The sequence below is a fragment of the Prunus avium genome, chromosome 3, assembly GCF_965620075.1.
Source record: "Prunus avium chromosome 3, drPruAviu1.hap1.1, whole genome shotgun sequence".
Classification (NCBI taxonomy): domain Eukaryota; kingdom Viridiplantae; phylum Streptophyta; class Magnoliopsida; order Rosales; family Rosaceae; genus Prunus; species Prunus avium.
In genome coordinates, this window is record NC_142286.1 from 14595229 (window position 1) to 14615351 (window position 20123).

The window sequence follows — 20123 nt, forward strand, 5'->3', positions numbered from 1 at the left end:
AATCCAATCTCTATGACTACCCAAAACACCAACCACTCCAATTAGGAACGAACTGCCTTTGAACTTGAATTGTCCAATTTCTTACAGCTTTTGATTTCGGATCGATTCCAAAACTTCGGCAACATCATAATATAGTGCGAGGAGTCATTTGGTTAAGTTTGAGTGAAATTCGATCTCTAGAACTACCCAAAACACCAACCACTCCAATTAGGAACGAACTGCCATGGAACTTGAATTGTCCAATTTCTTACACCTATTGATTTTGGATCGAGCCCAAAACTTGGGCAATGTCATAATATGGTGGGAGGAGTCATTTGGTTGAGTTTGAGTGAAATCCGATCTCCAGAACTATGGAATACACCAACCACTCCGATTAGGAACGAACTTCCTTTGAACATAACTTGTCCAATTTCTTACACCTATTGATTTCGGATCGGGCCCAAAACTTGGGCAACACCATAATATGGTGGGAGCAATCATTTCGTTACGTTTGAGTGAAATCCGATCTCTGGAACTACCCAAAACCCCAAACACTCCAATTAGGAACGAACTGCCTTTGAACTTGAATTTTCCAATTTCTTACACCTATTGATTTCGGATCGAGCCCAAAACTTGGGCAACGTTATAATATGGTGGGAGGAGTCATTTGGTTGAGTTTGAGTGAAATCCGATCTCTAGAACTACCCAAAACACCAACCACTCCAATTGGGAACGAACTGCCTTTGAACATGAATTGTCCAATTTCTTACACCTATTGATTTCGGATCGAGACCAAAACTTGGGCGACATCATAATATGGTGGGAGGTGTCATTTGGTTAGTTTTGAGTGAAATCCGATCTCCAGAACTATGGAATACACCAACCACTCCGATTAGGAACGAACTGCCTTTGAACATAACTTGTCCAATTTCTTACACCTATTGATTTCGGATCGGGCCCAAAACTTGGGCAACACCATAATATGGTGGGAGGAATCATTTCGTTAAGTTTGAGTGAAATCCGATCTCTAGAACTACCCAAAACACCAACCACTCGAATTAGGAACGAACTGCCTTGGAACTTGAATTGTCCAATTTCTTACACCTATTGATTTCGGATCGAGCCCAAAACTTGGCCAACATCATAATATGGTGGGAGGAGTCATTTGGTTGAGTTTGAGTGAAATCCGATCTCTAGAACTACCCAAAACACCAACCACTCCAATTAGGAACGAACTGCCTTTGAACTTGAATTGTCCAATTTTTTACACCTATTGATTTTAGATCGAGCCCAAAACGTGGGCAACAACATAATGTGGTGGAAGGAGTCATTTGGTTAAGTTTGAGTGAAATCCGATCTCTAGAAATACCCAAAACGCCAACCACTCCAATTAGGAACGAACTGCCTTTGAACTTGAATTGTCCAATTTCTTACAACTACTTATTTCGGATCGAGCCCAAAACTTGGGCAACATCATAATATGGTGGGAGGAGTCGTTTGGTTAAGTTTGAGTGAAATCCGATCCCTAGAACTACCCAAAACACCAACCACTCCAATTAGGAACGAACTGCCTTTCAACTTGAATTGTCCAATTTCTTACCCCTATTGATTTCGGATCGAGCCCAAAACTTGGGCAACATCATAATATGGTGGCAGGAGTGATTTGGTTAAGTTTGAGTGAAAACCGATCCCTAGAACTACCGAAAACACCAACCACTCCAATTAGTCACGAACTGCCTTTGAACTTGAATTGTCCAATTTTTTACACCTATTGATTTCGGATCGAGCCCAAAACTTGGACAACATCATAACATGGTGGGAGGAGTCATTTTGTTAGTTTTGAGTGAAATCCGATCTCTAAAACTACCCAAAACACCAACCACTCCAATTAGGAACGAACTTCCTTTGAACTTGAATTGTCCAATTTCTTACACCTATTGATTTCGGATCGAGCCCAAAACTTGGGCAACATCATAATATGGTGGGAGGAGTCATTTGGTTAGTTTTGAGTGAAATCCGATCTCTAGAACTACAGTAAACACCAACCACTCCAATTAGGAACGAACTTCCTTTGAACTTGAGTTGTCCAATTTCTTACACCTATTGATTTCCGATCGAGCCCAAAACTTGGGCAACATCATAATATGGTGGGAGGAGTCATTTGGTTAAGTTTGAGAGAAATCCGGTCTCTATAACTACCCAAAACACCAACCACTCCAATTAGGAACAAACTACCTTTGAACTTGATTTGTCCAATTCTTTACAACAATTGATTTCCGATCGAGCCCAAAACTTGGGTAACATCATAATATGGTGGGAGGAGTCATTTGGTTGATTTTGAGTGAAATCCGATCTCTAGAACTACCCAAAACACAAACCACTCCAATTAGGAACGAACTGCCTTTGAACTTGAGTTGTTCAATTTCTTACACCTATTGATTTCGTATCGAACCCAAAACTGGGGCAACATCATAATATGGTGGGAGAAGTCATTTGGTTAGTTTTCAGTGAAATCCGATCTCTAGAACTATGGAATATACCAACCACTTCGATTAGGAACGAACTGCTTTTGAACATAAATTGTCCAATTTCTTACACCTATTGATTTTGGATCGAGCCCAAAACTTGGGCAACCTCAAAATATGGTGGGAGGAGTCATTTGGTTCACTTTGATTGAAATCCGACCTCCAGAACTACCCAAAACACCAAGCACTCCAATTAGGAATGAACAGCCTTTGAACTTGAATTGTCGAATTTCTTACACCTATTGATTTTGGATCGAGCCCAAAACTTGGGCAACATCATAATGTGGTGGGAGGAGTCATTTGGTTATGTTTGAGTGAAATCCGACCTCTAGAACTACCCAAAACACCAACCACTCGAATTAGGAACGAACTGCCTTTGAACTTGAATTGTCCTATTTCTTACACCTATTGATTTTGGATCGAGCCCAAAACTTGGGCAACATCATAATATGGTGGGAGGAGTCATTTGGTTAGTTTTGAGTGAAATCCGATCTCTAGAACTACCCAAAACACCAACCACTCCAATTAGGAACGAACTGCCTTTGAACTTGAATTGTCCAATTTCTTACACCTATTGATTTCGGATCGAGCCCAAAACTTGGGCAACATCATAATATGGTGGGACGAGTCGTTTGGTTAAGTTTGAGTGAAATACGATCTCTACAACTACCCACTCCAATTAGTAACGAACTGCCTTTGAACTTGAATTGTCCAATTTCTTACACCTATTGATTTCGGATCGAGCCCAAAACTTGGGCAACATCATAATATGGTGGGAGGAGTCATTTGGTTGAGTTTGAGTGAAATCTGATCTCTTGAAATATCCAAAACACCAACCACTCCAATTAGGAACGAACTGCTGTTGAACTTGAATTCTCCAATTTCTTACACCTATTGATTTCGGATCGAGCCCAAAACTTGGGCAACATCATAATATGGTGGGAGGAGTCATTTGGTTAGTTTTGAGTGAAATCCGATCTCTAGAACTATGGAATACACCTACCACTCCGTTTAGGAACAAACTGCCTTGGAACATAAATTTTCCAATTTCATACACCTATTGATTTCGGATCGAGCCCAAAACTTGGGCAACATCATAATATGGTGGGAGGAGTCGTTTGGTTAAGTTTGAGTGAAATCCGATCTCTACAACTACCCACTCCAATTAGGAACGAACTGCCTTTGAACTTGAATTGTCCAATTTCTTACACCTATTGATTTCGGATCGAGCCCAAAACTTGGGCAACATCATAATATGGGGGGAGGAGTCATTTAGTTAAGTTTGAGTGAAATCCAATCTCTATGACTACCCAAAACACCAACCACTCCAATTAGTAGACACCCATTGGAACAACTTCTATGAAGAAAGTATTCCCATCGGAGCAGTAGAAGTGTGCGTTTTGGGCCTTGCAATTTGGCTGCCGACAGAGACTGGAATTGACTTCATTTCATTTATGCTTTACATGCATGCACATGCTTTCTCTTTAATAGCTCCATCATGTACCAACTTGATCCTTTAGACTTTCATAGCTGGAATGCCTCCCCACTTCACTCATTATGTTGGATCCAAAGTCAGTTGCAGCATGGGTGAGGCACATGGCTTAAAGGAGGAGACAAGGCTCAAAGCTGGCAGCAAATCCTCCTGAGCATGGTTCAGTGTTGGACGGGCTAAGGACTCCACATATGTTCAATTGGGCTGAATTGTGGATATGTTATACTAGACACCCAACTGAACAACTTCTATGAAGAATGTCTCCCCATCCGAGTTGTGAAGATTGCTGAAATGAGACTTGCAAGGTGACTTACGAAACTGGACTGACAAGAAGTGTGGCCCAACTTTGGTTTTGTCTTTAAGCTATTGATCTTTTCCCAATCAGCCCTTAACATGCATGGATTGCATCAAATGTGATTTCTTGCTATCTTAACCTACAAAACACACAAACAAAGGTAAGTGACTCAAAAATAAAGAGAAACTAAGCAAAATCACAAGTTATGGACTTATCAAAACAGAAAATGGATTAAAAGCACAAGTTTAACTCAATAACATAAAAAAAATCATAAACTAGAAGGGTACAAAATGATATACAATTATGAACCGATCATCCAATCTCTAGAACTACCCAAAACACCAACCACTCCAATTAGGAACGAACTGCCTTTGAACTTCAATTGTCCAATTTCTTACACCTATTGATTTCGGATCGAGCCCAAAACTTGGGGAACATCTTAATATGGTGAGAGGAGTCATTTGGTTAAGTTTGAGTGAAATCCGATCTCTAGAACTACCCAAAACACCAACCACTCCAATCAGGAATGAACTGCCTTTGAACTTGAATTGTCCAATTTCTTACACCTATTGATTTCGGATCGAGCCCAAAACTTGGGGAACATCTTAATATGGTGGGAGGAGTCATTTGGTTCAGTTTGAGTGAAATCCGATCTCTAGAACTACCCAAAACACCAACCACTCCAATCAGGAATGAACTGCCTTTGAACTTGAATTGTCCAATTTCTTACACCTATTGATTTCGGATCGAGCCCAAAACTTGGGCAACATCATAATATGGTGGGAGGAGTCATTTGGTTATGTTTGAGTGAAATCCGATCTCTAGAACTACCCAAAACACCAACCACTCCAATTAGAAACGAACTGCCTTTGAACTTCAATTGTCCAATTTCTTACACCTATTGATTTCGGATCGAGCCCAAAACTTGGGCAACATCATAATATCGTGGGAGGAGTCATTTGGTTAGTTTTGAGTGAAATTCGACCTCTAGAACTATGGAATACACCAACCACTCCGATTAGGAACGAACTGCCTTTGAACATAAATTGTCCAATTTCCTACACCTATTGATTTCGGATCGAGCCCAAAACTTGGGCAACATAATAATATGGTGGGAGGAGTCATTTGGTTGAGTTTGAGTGAAATCCGATCTCTAGAACTACCCAAAACACCAACCACTCCAATCAGGAATGAACTGCCTTTGAACTTGAATTGTCCAATTTCTTACACCTATTGATTTCGGATCGAGCCCAAAACTTGGGGAACATCTTAATATGGTGGGAGGAGTCATTTGGTTCAGTTTGAGTGAAATCTGATCTCTAGAACTACCCAAAACACCAACCACTCCAATCAGGAATGAACTGTCTTTGAACTTGAATTGTCCAATTGCATACACCAATTGATTTCGGATCGAGCCCAAAACTTGGGCAACATCATAATATGGGTGGAGGAGTCATTTGGTTAAGTTTGAGTGAAATCCGATCTCTAGAACTACCCAAAACACCAACCACTCCAATTAGGAACGAACTGCCTTTGAACTTGAATTGTCCAATTGCATACACCTATTGATTTCGGATCGAGCCCAAAACTTGGGCAACATCTTAATACGGTGGGAGGAGTCATTGGTTAAGTTTGAGTGAAATCCGACCTCTAGAACTACCCAAAACACCAACCACTCCAATCAGGAACGAACTGCCTTTGAACTTGAATTGTCCAATTTCTTACACCTATTGATTTCGGATAGAGCCCAAAACTTGGGCAACATCATAATATGGTGGGGGGAGTCATTTGGTTAGTTTTGAGTGAAATCCGATCTCTAGAACTATGGAATACACCAACCACTCCGATTAGGAACGAACTACCTTTGAACATAAATTGTCCAATTTCTTACACCTATTGACTTCGGATCGAACCCAAAAGTTGGGCAACATCATAATATGGTGGGATTTGGTTATGTTTTAGTGAAATCCGATCTCTAGAACTACCCAAAACACCAACCACTCCAATTAGGAACGAACTGCCTTTGAACTTGAATTGTCCAATTTCATACACCTATTGATTTCGGATTGAGCCCAAAACTTGGGCAACATCATAATATGGTGGGAGGATTCATTTGGTTAACTTTGAGTGAAATCCGATCTCTAGAACTACCCAAAACACCAACCAATCCAATTTGGAACGAATTGCCTTTGAACTTGAATAGTCCAATTTCTTACACCTTTTGATTTCGGATCGAGCCCAAAACTTGGGGAACATCTTAATATGGTGGAAGGAGTCATTTGGTTAAGTTTGAGCGAAATCCGATCTCTAGAACTACCCAAAACACCAACCACTCCAATCAGGAACGAACTGCCTTTGAACTTGAATTGTCCAATTTCTTACACCTATTGATTTCGGATAGAGCCCAAAACTTGGGCAACATCATAATATGGTGGGGGGAGTCATTTGGTTAGTTTTGAGTGAAATCCGATCTCTAGAACTATGGAATACACCAACCACTCCGATTAGGAACGAACTGCCTTTGAACATAAATTGTCCAATTTCTTACACCTATTGACTTCGGATTGAACCCAAAACTTGGGCAACATCATAATATGGTGGGATTTGGTTATGTTTTTGTGAAATCCGATCTCTAGAACTACCCAAAACACAAACCACTCCAATTAGGAACGAACTGCCTTTCAACTTGAATTGTCCAATTTCATACACCTATTGATTTCGGATCGAGCCCAAAACTTGGGCAACATCATAATATGGTCGGAGGATTCATTTGGTTAACTTTGAGTGAAATCCGATCTCCAGAACTACCCAAAACACCAACCAATCCAATTTGGAACGAATTGCCTTTGAACTTGAATAGTCCAATTTCTTACACCTATTGATTTCGGATCGAGCCCAAAACCTGGGGAACATCTTAATATGGTGGAAGGAGTCATTTCGTTAAGTTTGAGCGAAATCCGGTCTCTAGAACTATCCAAAACACCAACCACTCCAATCAGGAATGAACTGCGTTTGAACTTCAATTGTCCAATTTCATACACCTATTGATTTCGGATCGAGCCCAAAACTTGGGAAACATCATAATATGGTGGGAGGAGTGATTTGGTTAGTTTTGAGTGAAATCCGATCTCTAGAACTATGGAATACACCAACCACTCCGATTAGGAACGAACTACCTTTGAACATAAATTGTCCAATTTCTTACACCTATTGATTTCGGATCGAGCCCAAAACTTGGGCAACATCATAATATGGTGGGAGGAGTCATTTGGTTAAGTTTGAGTGAAATCCGATCTCTAAAACTACCCAAAACACCAACCACTTCAATTGGGAACGAACTGCCTTTGAACATGAATTGTCCAATTTCTTACACCTATTGATTTCGGATCGAGCCCAAAACTTGGGCAACATCTTAATACGGTGGTAGGAGTCATTTGGTTAAGTTTGAGTGAAATCCGACCTCTAGAACTAAACAAAACACCAACCACTCCAATCAGGAACGAACTGCCTTTGAACTTGAATTGTCCAATTTCTTACACCTATTGATTTCGGATCGAGCCCAAAACTTGGGCAACATCATAATGTGGGTGGAGGAGTCATTTGGTTAAGTTTGAGTGAAATCCGATCTCTAGAACTTCCCAAAACACCAACCACTCCAATTAGGAACGAACTGCCTTTGAACTTGAATTGTCCAATTGCATACACCAATTGATTTCGGAACGAGCCCAAAACTTGGGCAACATCATAATATGGTGGGAGGACTCATTTGGTTAAGTTTGAGTGAAATCCGATCTCTAGAACTACCCAAAACACCAACCACTCCAATCAGGAATGAACTACCTTTGAACTTGAATTGTCCAATTTCTTACACCAATTGATTTCGGATCGAGCCCAAAATTTGGGGAACATCATAATATGGTGGGAGGAATCATTTGGTTAGTTTTGAGTGAAATCCGATCTCTAGAACTATGGAATACACCAACCACTCCGATTAGGAACGAACTGCCTTTGAACATAAATTGTCCAATTTCTTACACCTATTGACTTCGGATCGAACCCAAAAGTTGGGCAACATCATAATATGGTGGGATTTGGTTATGTTTTAGTGAAATCCGATCTCTAGAACTACCCAAAACACCAACCACTCCAATCAGGAATGAACTACCTTTGAACTTGAATTGTCCAATTTCTTACACCAATTGATTTCGGATCGAGCCCAAAATTTGGGCAACATCATAATATGGTGGGAGGAATCATTTGGTTAGTTTTGAGTGAAATCCGATCTCTAGAACTATGGAATACACCAACCACTCCGATTAGGAACGAACTGCCTTTGAACATAAATTGTCCAATTTCTTATACCTATTGACTTCGGATCAAACCCAAAACTTGGGCAACATCATAATATGGTGGGAGGAGTCATTTGGTTAAGTTTGAGTGAAATACGATCTGTAGAACTACCCAAAACACCAACCACTCCAATTAGGAACGAACAACCTTTGAACTTGAATTGTCCAATTTCTTACACCTATTGATTTCGGATAGAGCCCAAAACTGGGGCAACGTCATAATATGGTGGGAGGAGTCATTTGGTTCAGTTTGAGTGAAATCCGATCTCTACAACTACCCACTCCAATTAGTAACGAACTGCCTTTGAACTTGAAATGTCCAATTTCTTACACCTATCGATTTCGGATCGGGCCCAAAACTTGGACAACAGCTTAATATGGTGGGAGGAGTCACTTGGTTAAGTTTGAGTGAAATCCGATCCCTAGAACTACCCAAAACACCAACCACTCCAATTAGGAACGAACTGCCTTTGAAATTGAATTGTTCAATTTCATACATCAATGGATTTCGGATCGAGCCCAAAACTTGGGCAACATCATAATATGGTGGGAGGATTCATTTGGTTAAGTTTGTGTAAAATCCGATCTCTAGAACTACCCAAAACTCCAACCACTCCAAATAGGAACGAACTGCCTTAGAAGATAAATTGTCCAATTTCTTACACCTATTCATTTCGGATCGAGCCCAAAACTTGGGCAACATCATAATACGGTGGGAAGAGTCATTTGGTTGAGTTTGAGTGAAATCCAATCTATAGAACTACCCAAAACACCAACCACTCCAATTTGGAACGAACTGCCTTTGAACTTGAATTGTCCAATTTCATACACCTATTGATTTCGGATCGAGCCCAAAACTTGGGCAACATCATAATATGGTGGGTGCAGTCATTTGGTTAAGTTTGGAGTGAAATCCGATTTCTAGAACTATGGAATACACCAACCACTCCGATTAGGAACGAACTGCCTTAGAACATAAATTGTCCAATTTCTTACACCTATTTATTTCGGATTGAGCCCAAAACTTGAACAACATCATAATATGTTGGGAGGAGTCATTTGGTTAAGTTTGAGTAAAATCCGATCTCTAGTACTACCCAAAACACCAACCACTCCAATCAGGAACGAACTGCCTTTGAACTTGAATTGTCCAACTTCTTACAACAATCGATTTCGGATCGAGCCCAAAACTGGAGCAACATCATAATATGGTGGGAGGAGTCATTTGGCTAAGTTTGAGTGAAATCCGATCTCCAGAACTACCCAAAACCCCAACCACCCCAATTAGGAACTAACTGCCTTTGAACTTGAATTGTCCAATTTCTTACACCTATTGATTTCGGATCGAGCCCAAAACTTGGGCAACATCATAATATGGTGGGAAGAGTCATTTGGTTCAGTTTGAGTGAAATCCGATCTCTAGAACTACCCAAAACTCCAACCACTCCAATTTGGATCGAACTACCTTTGAACTTGAATTGTCCAATTTCTTACACCTATTGATTTTTGATCGAGCCCAAAACTTGGGCAACATCATAATATGGTGGGAGGAGTCATTTGGTTTAGTTTGAGTGAAATCCGATCTCTAGAACTACCCAAAACACCAACCACTCCAATCAGGCACGAACTGCCTTTGAACTTGAATTGTCCAATTTCTTACACCTATTAATTTCGGATCGAGCCCAAAACTAGGGCAACATCTTAATATGGTGGGAGGAGTCATTTGGTTAAGTTTGAGTGAAATCCGATCTCTGTTATTACCCAAAACACCAACCACTCCAACTAGGAACGAACTGCCTTTGAACTTGAATTGTCCAATTTCATACACCTACTGATTTCGGATCAGGCCCAAAACATGGGCAACATAATAATATGGTGGGAGGATTCATTTGGTTAAGTTTGAGTGAAATCCGATCTCTAGAACTACCCAAAACACCGACCACTCCAATTAGGAACGAACAGCCTTTGAACTTGAATTGTCCAATTTCATACACCTACTGATTTCAGATCAAGCCCAAAACATGGCCAACATCATAATATGGTGGGAGGATTCATTTGGTTAAGTTTGAGTGAAATCCGATCTCTAGAACTACCCAAAACACCAACCACTCCAATTAGGATCGAACTGCCTTTGAACTTGAATTGTCTAATTTCTTACACCTATTGATTTCGGAACGAGCCCAAAACTTGGGCAACATCATAATATGGTGGGATGAGTCATTTGGTTTAGTTTGAGTGAAATCCGATCCCTAGAACTACCCAAAACACCAACCACTCCAATCAGGAACGAACTGCCTTTGAACTTGAATTGTCCAATTTCTTACCCCTATCGATTTCGGATCGAGCCCAAAACTTGGGCAACATCTTAATATGGTGGGAGGAGTCATTTGGTTAAGTTTGAGTGAAATCTGATCTCTAGAATTACCCAAAACACCAACCACTCCAATTAGGAACGAATTGCCTTTGAACTTGAATTGTCCAATTTCATACACCTACTGATTTCGGATCAGGCCAAAAACATGGGCAACATAATAATATGGTGGGAGGATTCATTTGGTTAATTTTGAGTGAAATCCGATCTCTAGAACTACCCAAAACTCCAACCACTCCAATTAGGATCGAACTGCCTTTGAACTTGAATTGTCCAATTTCTTAAACCTATTGATTTCAGATCCAGCCCAAAACTTGGGCAACATCGTAATATGGTGGGAGGAGTCATTTGGTTATGTTTGAGTGAAATCCGATGTCTAGAGCAACCCAAAACACCAACCACTCCAATCAGGAACGAACTGCCTTTGAACTTGAATTGTCCAATTTCTTACACCTATCGATTTCGGATCGAACCAAAAACTTGGGCAACATCTTAATATGGTGGGCGGAGTCATTTGTTTAAGTTTGAGTGAAATCCGATCTCTAGAGCTACCCAAAACACCAACCACTCCAATTAGGAACGAACTGCCTTTGAACTTGAATTGTCCAATTTCATACACCTATTGATTTCCGATCGAGCCCAAAACTTGGGCAACATCATAATATGGTGGGAGGATTCATTTGGTTAAGTGTGAGGGAAATCCGATCTCTAGAACTGCCCAAAACACCAACCACTCCAATTAGGAACGAACTGCCTTTGAACTTGAATTGTCCAATTTCTTACACCTATCGATTTCAGATCGAGCCCAAAACTTGGGCAACATCTTAATATGGTGGGAGGAGTCATTTGGTTAAGTTTGAGTGAAATCTGATCTCTGTTATTACCCAAAACACCAACCACTCCAATTAGGAACGAACTGCCTTTGAACTTGAATTGTCCAATTTCTTACACCTATCGATTTCAGATCGAGCCCAAAACTTGGGCAACATCTTAATATGGTGGGACGAGTCATTTGGTTAAGTTTGAGTGAAACCTGATCTCTGTTATTACCCAAAACACCAACCAATCCAATTAGGAAAGAACTGCCTTTGAACTTGAATTCTCCAATTTCTTACACCTATTGATTTCGGATCGAGCCCAAAACTTGGGCATGATCAAAATATCGTGGGAGGAGTCATTTGGTTAAGTTTGAGTGAAATCCACCCTCTAGAACTACCAAAAACACCAACCACTCCAATTAGGAACGAACTGCCTTTGAACTTGAATTGTCCAATTTCTTACACCTATTGATTTCGGATCGAGCCCAAAACTTGGGCAACATCACATTATGGTGGGAAGAGTCATTTGGGTATGTTTGAGTGAAATCCGATCTCTAGAACTACCCAAAACACCAACCACTCCAATTAGGAACGAACAGCCTTTGAACTTGAATTGTCCAACTTCATACACCTACTGATTTCATATCAAGTCCAAAACATGGGCAACATCATAATACGGTGGGAGGAGTCATTTGGTTAGTTTTGAGTGAAATCCGATCTCTAGGACTACCCAAAACACCAACCACTCCAGTTAGGAACGAACTGCCTTTGAACTTGAATTGTCCAATTTCTTACACCGATTGATTTCGGATCGGGCCCAAAACTTGGGCAACATCATAATATGGTGGCAAGAGTGATTTGGTTAAGTTTGAGTGAAATCCGATCCCTTGAACTACCCAAAACACCAACCACTCAAATTGGGAACGAACTGCCTTTGAACATGAATTGTCCAATTTCTCACACCTATTAGTTTCGGAACGAGCGCAAAACTTGGGAGGAGTCATTTGGTTAAGTTTGAGTGAAATTCGATCTCTAGAACTACCCAAAACACCAACCACTCCAATTAGGAACGACCTGCCTTTGAACTTGAATTGTCCAATTTCTTACACCTATTGATTTCTGATCGATCCCAAAACTTGGGCAACATCATAATATGGTGGGAGGAGTCATTTGGTTAAGTTTGAGTGAAATCCGATCTCTTGAACTGCCCAAAACACCAACCACTCCAATTAGGAACGAACTGCCTTTGAACTTGAATTGTCCAATTTCTTACACCTATTGATTTCGGATCGAGCCCAAAACTTGGGCAACATCATAATATGGTGGGAGGAGTGATTTGGTTAGTTTTGAGTGAAATCCGATCTCTAGAACTATGATATACACCAACCACTCCGATTAGGAACGCCCTGCCTTTGAAGATAAATTCTCCAATTTCTTACACCTATTGATTTCGGATCGAGCCCAAAACTTGGATAACATCATAATATGGTGGAAGGAGTCATTTTGTTGAGTTTGAGTGAAATCCGATCTCTAGAACTACCCAAAACACCAACCACTCCAATTAGGAACGAACTGCCTTTGAACTTGAATTGTCCAATTTCTTACACCCATTGATTTTGGATCGAGCCCAAAACTTGGGCAACATCATAATATGGTGGGAGGAGTCAATTGGTTAGTTTTGAGTGAAATCCGATCTCTAGAACTACCCAAAACACCAACCACTCCAATTAGGAACGAACTGCCTTTGAACTTGAATTGTCCAATTTCTTACACCAATTGATTTCGGATCGAGCCCAAAACTTGGGCAACATCATAATATGGTGGGAGGAGTCGTTTGGTTAAGTTTGAGTGAAATCCGATCTCTACAACTACCCACTCCAATTAGTAACGAACTGCCTTTGAACTTGAATTGTCCAATTTCTTACACCTATTGATTTCGGATCGAGCCCAAAACTTGGGCAACATCATAATATGGTGGGAGGAGTCATTTGGTTGAGTTTGAGTGAAATCTGATCTCTTGAAATATCCAAAACACCAACCACTCCAATTAGGAACGAACTGCTGTTGAACTTGAATTGTCCAATTTCTTACACCTATTGCTTTCGGATCGAGCCCAAAACTTGGGCAACATCATAATATGGGGGGAGGAGTCATTTGGTTAGTTTTGAGTGAAATCCGATCTCTAGAACTATGGAATACACCAACCACTCCGATTAGGAACAAACTGCCTTTGAACATAAATTGTCCAATTTCATGCACCTATTGATTTCGGATCGAGCCCAAAACTTGGGCAACATCATAATATGGTGGGAGGAGTCGTTTGGTTAAGTTTGAGTGAAATCCGATCTCTACAACTACCCACTCCAATTAGGAACGAACAGCCTTTGAACTTGAATTGTCCAATTTCTAATACCTATTGATTTCGGATCGAGCCCAAAACTTGGGCAACATCATAATATTGTGGGAGGAGTCATTTGGTTGAGTTTGAGTGAAATCTGATCTCTACAACTATCCAAAACACCAACCACAACAATTAGGAACGAACTGCCGTTGAACTTGAATTGTCCAATTTCTTACACCTATTGATTTCGGATCGAGCCCAAAACTTGGGCAACGTCATAATATGGTGGGAGGAGTCATTTGGTTAGTTTTGAGTGAAATCCGATCTCTAGAACTATGGAATACACCAACCACTCCGATTAGGAACGAACTGCCTTAGAAGATAAATTGTCCAATTTCTTACACCTATTGATTTTGGATAGAGCCCAAAACTTGGGCAACATCATAACATGGTGGGAGGAGTCGTTTGGTTATGTTTGAGTGAAATCCGATCTCTAGAACTACCCAAAACACCAATCACTCCAATTACGAACGAACTGCCTTTGAACTTGAATTGTCCTATTTCTTACACCTACTGATTTCGGATCGAGCCCAAAACTTGGGCAACATCATAATATGGTGGGAGGATGTTGCATTCCTAAATGGACACAAATTAATGTGCAAACAACCAATTAAAAATACCCGCAAGTGCACGGATCTAATGAAGTATAGATTATGTAAGTACGGGGTCGATCCCACGAAGAACTTGTCGGCTTCCTATAAGTTCTAATTTGAGTACGTAAAGAACACTTATTTAACACACCACAAATGCAAAAATACAAATTGGAAACTAAAAATGAGTAAAGAAATGTAAAAGAAATGAAACAACACAAGAAACCAAAGAAAAACAGAAACAACACTTTCTATCACCCTTTTATCACCTATTTATCACATGTGAACAGTGCCGTGAACAGTGCCGTAATTGTGAACCAAAAGTCCAAAACAATTACGGAAACAAATAAAATTCAGTAACAAAGACACATAACGTGTCTAACACGCAACTCACACACACATTGGGGGGGGGGGGGGTTGATTTGTTTGAAGTGACCTATTTCTATTGCATGAAAGGAAATGGACTTTGAAATTAAATGAGAATGGCAGAGATGGAATATCAAAATGTAGAATTAAAATGTAACAAACACTAGGGTTTTGGAATCCACCCTAAACAATTCTACCCAAGTTCATGAATACTCAAATGATGAACTCTAAACATGTTGATGAAAATGTTCGCAATCAAGACCATGGGTCGTGGCTCAAGACGCATTGATTCTCTCTAATATACGTAAAGTGCATGGTTCGTGCTACAATACTTGTGCCCTCCCCATAACCGAACCTAGGTATGGTTCGTACTTCGATTCAATTACAAGGAGAACCCATTAAGTTCAAAGAGAATATGAACATCACAAGAATCCTAATAGCATGGTGTTTACATTAGGTATTCAAGAAACCAATTCACATGGATGATTCTTACTTCATCCATTTATTGCTTAGGATAACATGGAGATACACATAATCCCAACAATCTCAAGAAGCATGCTTTCAAAGATGGCCAACCAAGGAAAAACACACATCAAGGATAGATTAATTTGGTGAATTGGAATTCTTCAACAATATCTAGAAATTCATACACTCAAGCATCAAAACAATAAGGTAATCATGTTTAGGGCTTCAACCTAAGCCCTAGCTATGGAGTTTAGTTGCTCATACTTATTCCAAATACAAACTCAAAATAAAATTAGAAAGAGTTTACAGATTTTGAGAAAATGATGAAAGCTTCAAGGTCATCAATGGTGGAAGCTTTCTTCTCCACCTTGCTTGGCTGCACCTTGGCTTTCTCCTAGCTCCAAGCTCTCCAAAATCTGCTCTCAATGTGTAGAATCATAGAATGGATAGGCTACCCACGTTCAAAACCTCTCCCACTTCAGATTGCACTTCCCTTTGCTCCTTTGCCCATCATTTCCAGCTCACACTTTTAATATAAAACTCATTCTTTCCTCTAAAGCCTTTGCCCATTGTCCCCTTGCCATGATGAAGCTTTGATTTCACAAAGATGCCAAAAGCTTCAGAAAATATCTCATTTACAAAGGTAATTCCTTGTTACCAAGAGTTATGGTAACAAGAAATTAAGATGACACAAAGGAGGTAAAAGCTGGCCAAATCCGGATTTCCAGAGCTGTGGTAACATGCTGGATTGGTTGGATAGGCAATACTTGTCCAATGGAGCTCAAATTTGGATATGTTGTAGTTAACATCCATTGGAACAAGTCTCATGAAGATCATGACCTCATCCGAGCACCAGAGCATGTTGATCCCAGGCCAAGAAGTTGACCTACGAAAATGAACAAAAACAGAATTTATAACTAATAATGCACTTTTAGCTCATTTTCATCCCAACCAAGGTAAAATCTAAGAAAACACAAAAAGGAAGTAAAAAGCTATAAAATGTCAAGAACTAACTCAAAATAGTGGGTGAATAACATGAAAAATCATGTGTAAAAATGAACCGAACAGAGGAGTCATTTGGTTAAGTTTGAGTGAAATCCGATCTCTAGAACTACCCAAAGCACCAACCACTCCAATTAGGAACGAACTGCCTTTGAACTTGAATTGTCTAATTTCTTACACCTATTGATTTCGGATCGAGCCCAAAACTTGGGCAACATCATAATATGGTGGGAGGAGTCATTTGGTTATGTTTGAGTGAAATCCGATCTCTAGAACTACCCAAAACACCAACCACTCCAATTAGGAACGAACTGCCTCTGAACTTGAATTGTCCAATTTCATACACCTATTGATTTCGGATCAAGCCCAAAACTTGGGCAACATCATAATATGGTGGGAGGAGTCATTTGGTTGAGTTTGAGTGAAATCCGATCTCTAGAACTACCCAAAACACCAGCCACTCCAATTAGGAACGAACTGCCTTTGAACTTGAATTGTCCAATTTCTTACACCTATTGATTTCGGATCAAGCCCAAAACATGGGCAACATCATAATATGGTGGGAGGAGTCATTTGGTTGAGTTTGAGTGAAATCCGATCTCTAGAACTACCCAAAACACCAGCCACTCCAATTAGTAGACACCCATTGGAACAACTTCTATGAAGAAAGTATTCCCATCGGAGCAGTAGAAGTGTGCGTTTTGGGCCTTGCAATTTGGCTGCCGACAGAGACTGGAATTGACTTCATTTCATTTATGCTTTACATGCATGCACATGCTTTCTCTTTAATAGCTCCATCATGTACCAACTTGATCCTTTAGACTTTCATAGCTGGAATGCCTCCCCACTTCACTCATTATGTTGGATCCAAAGTCAGTTGCAGCATGGGTGAGGCACATGGCTTAAAGGAGGAGACAAGGCTCAAAGCTGGCAGCAAATCCTCCTGAGCATGGTTCAGTGTTGGACGGGCTAAGGACTCCACATATGTTCAATTGGGCTGAATTGTGGATATGTTATACTAGACACCCAAGTGAATAACTTCTATGAAGAATGTCCCCTCATCCGAGTTGTGAAGATTGCTGAAATGAGACCTGCAAGGTGACTTACGAAACTGGACTGACAAGAAGTGTGGCCCAACTTTGGTTTTGTCTTTAAGCTATTGCTCTTTTCCCAATTAGCCCTTAACATGCATGGATGGCATCAAATGTGATTTCTTGCTATCTTAACCTACAAAACACACAAACAGAGGTAAGTGACTGAAAAATAAAGAGAAACTAAGCAAAATCACTAAGTAAAGAAGGCAAGCAAGTGTATGAAATTATGGACTTATCAAAACAGAAAATGGATTAAAAGCACAAGTTTAACTCAATAACATAACCAAATCATAAACTAGAAGGGTACAAAATGATATACAATTATGAACCGATCATCCAATCTCTAGAACTACCCAAAACACCAACCACTCCAATTAGGAACGAACTGCCTTTGAACTTCAATTGTCCAATTTCTTACACCTATTGATTTCGGATCGAGTCCAAAACTTGGGGAACATCTTAATATGGTGAGAGGAGTCATTTGGTTAAGTTTGAGTGAAATCCGATCTCTAGAACTACCCAAAACACCAACCACTCCAATCAGGAATGAATTGCCTTTGAACTTGAATTGTCCAATTTCTTACACCTATTGATTTCGGATCGAGCCCAAAACTTGGGGAACATCTTAATATGGTGGGAGGAGTCATTTGGTTAAGTTTGAGTGAAATCCGATCTCTAGAACTACCCAAAACACCAACCACTCCAATCAGGAATGAACTGCCTTTGAACTTGAATTGTCCAATTTCTCACACCTATCGATTTCGGATCGAGCCGAAAACCTGCGCAACATCTTAATATGGTGGGAGGAGTCGTTTGGTTAAGTTTGAGTGAAATCCGATGTCCAAAGCTACCCAAAACACCAACCACTCCAATCAGGAACGAACTACCTTTGAACTTGAATTGTCCAATTTCTTACACCTATCGATTTCGAATCGAGCCAAAAACTTGGCCACCATCTTAATATGGTGGGAGGAGTCATTTGGTTAAGTTTGATTTAAATCCAATCTCTAGAGCTACCCAAAACACCAACCACTCCAATTAGGAACGAACTGCCTTTGAACTTGAATTGTCCAATTTCATACACCTATTGATTTCGGATCGACCCCAAAACTTGGGCAACATCATAATATGGTGGGAGGAGTCATTTGGTTAAGTTTGAGTGAAATCCGATCTCTAGAACTACCCAAAACTCCGACCACTCCAATTAGGAACGAACTGCCTTTGAACTTGAATTGTCCAATTTCATACAACTACTGATTTCGGATCAGGCCCAAAACATGGGCAACATCATAATATGGTGGGAGGATTCATTTGGTTAAGTTTGAGTGAAATCCGATCTCTAGAACTACCCAAAACACCGACCACTCCAATTAGAAACGAACTGCCTTTGAACTTGAATTGTTCAATTTCTTACACCTATTGATTTCGGATCGAGCCCAAAACTTGGGCAACTCATAATATGGAGGGAGGATTCATTTGGTTAAGTTTGAGTAAAATCCGATCTCTAGAACGACCCAAAACTCCAACCACTCCAATTAGGATCGAACTGCCTTTGAACTTGAATTGTCCAATTTCTTAATCCTATTGATTTCGGATCGAGCCCAAAACTTGGGCGACATCATAATATGGTGGGAGGAGTCATTTGGTTAAGTTTGAGTGAAATCTGATCTCTAGAACTACCCAAAACACCAACCACTCCAATCAGGAACGAACTGCCTTTGAACTTGAATTGTCCAATTTCTTGCACCTATCGATTTCGGATGGAGCCCAAACCTTGGGCAACATCTTAATATGGTGGGAGGAGTCAGTTCGTTAAGTTTGAGTGAAATCCGATCTCTGGAACTATGGAATACACCTACCACTCCGATTGGGAACGAACTGCCTTCGAAGATAAATTGTCCAATTTCTTACACCTATTGATTTCGGATCGAGCCCAAAACTTGGGCAACATCACAATATGGAGGGAGGAGTCAGTTCGTTAAGTTTGAGTGAAATCCGATCTCTAGAGCTACACAAAACACCAAGCACTCCAATTAGGAACGAACTGCCTTTGAACTTGAATTGTCCAATTTCTTACACCTATCGATTTTGGATCGAGCCCAAAACTTGGGCAACATCTTAATATGGTGGGAGGAGTCATTTGCTTAAGTTTGAGTCAAATCCGATCTCTAGAATTACCCAAAACACCAACCACTCCAATTAGGAACGAACTGCCTTTGAACTTGAATTGTCCAGTTTCATACACCTACTGATTTCGGATCTGGCCCAAAACATGGGCAACATAATAATATGGTGGGAGGATTCATTTGGTTAAGGTTGAGTGAAATCCGATCTCTAGAACTACCCAAAACACCGACCACTCCAATTTGGAACGAC